The sequence below is a fragment of the Tachypleus tridentatus genome, chromosome 11 (genome assembly GCF_004210375.1).
Source record: "Tachypleus tridentatus isolate NWPU-2018 chromosome 11, ASM421037v1, whole genome shotgun sequence".
Taxonomy (NCBI): Eukaryota; Metazoa; Arthropoda; class Merostomata; order Xiphosura; family Limulidae; genus Tachypleus; species Tachypleus tridentatus.
The window spans coordinates 84,671,260-84,672,435 of NC_134835.1; positions in this window are offsets into that span (position 1 = coordinate 84,671,260).

Here is a 1,176-nt window from a genome sequence, read left to right on the forward strand (position 1 = left end):
AAAATTTTCACGATCTTGGGCCACCATATCAATTTTGCGTGAAATGCTCTATCTATCAACTAATTACATTTTTCTAGAATAAAAAAAAGTTAATTTACGCCTCCAAATCTATCAAATGTCTATTTTGTGTTATTATCGTTTAAGTATGCATTTTTATCACATTGTTTTTAATTTCCATTGTCTATTAATAAATACAGAATATACGCTATATCTTCGTAAGAAAGAATTTAAATTACAATTTACGCAAATCCAAATACCTTGTTTCCACAACTGAGAAATTCATACAACCCATTGTTAATCCAGTGCATCAGTAAAAACTTCATTTTACCAGTTTGAACTTACTCTTTTAAAACATTATTTTTTGTATAGATAAATCAACGGTTCTCAAAACAACAGTTTATTAAAACTTCATATTTTCCTTTAAAGTGTGAACGAGAATATAATTTAAAAAAGCAATTTTAACTCTGTTCTCTTTTTTTTAAGGGTTTCAGGATTTAATTAAGAGCATTGAGCATATAATATCCATTTTATCTTCAATTATGAAGATAAATTGAAGTGGTAGTCGATTTATATTTATAAAATACGCATATGTCCAATGTGTGTTCGCTATAAAAGTGAAGATAATCACATTATGTGTCATTCAAGACGGGACTTACAATCCTTGTGGCGACAGGTGCTACTGATCGACTGTTTCTCCTGTAGTCAGTATTTCAAAATGTCTGAACTCTAAGAATCTCTTACACGCTTGTTCAGCTTACGTCACGTATGAGAAGCTGTTTATGTTGAAAAACAAATATTTATATATAGAATACCATTAAAAAGTAGCAGAAAATGTCGAAATCAGCTTTGTAAACATGTTTATTAGTCTGAACATGTGTAACTCAAGCTTAAAACTAAACTGTCAAGTGGCTGCTTTCAACAGACTGACCTATAATTATTATGATTTTCTTTAACCTAACTTTTATATACTAGACAAAATATATATATCTTAACAGCTTAATGTTTTTACAGTAAACACGTCTGTAAACGCCTCAGTAAAATTGTTTCTTTTTTTTGTCTTAATATATAGCGTCGTTTCTGTGTGCCTGTGCATAATTTATCTGTAACAAAATAATTTTTAAAATTTTATCATTATATAATGTTTTCATGTTCAATCTTTGTAGTTTCATAATATAC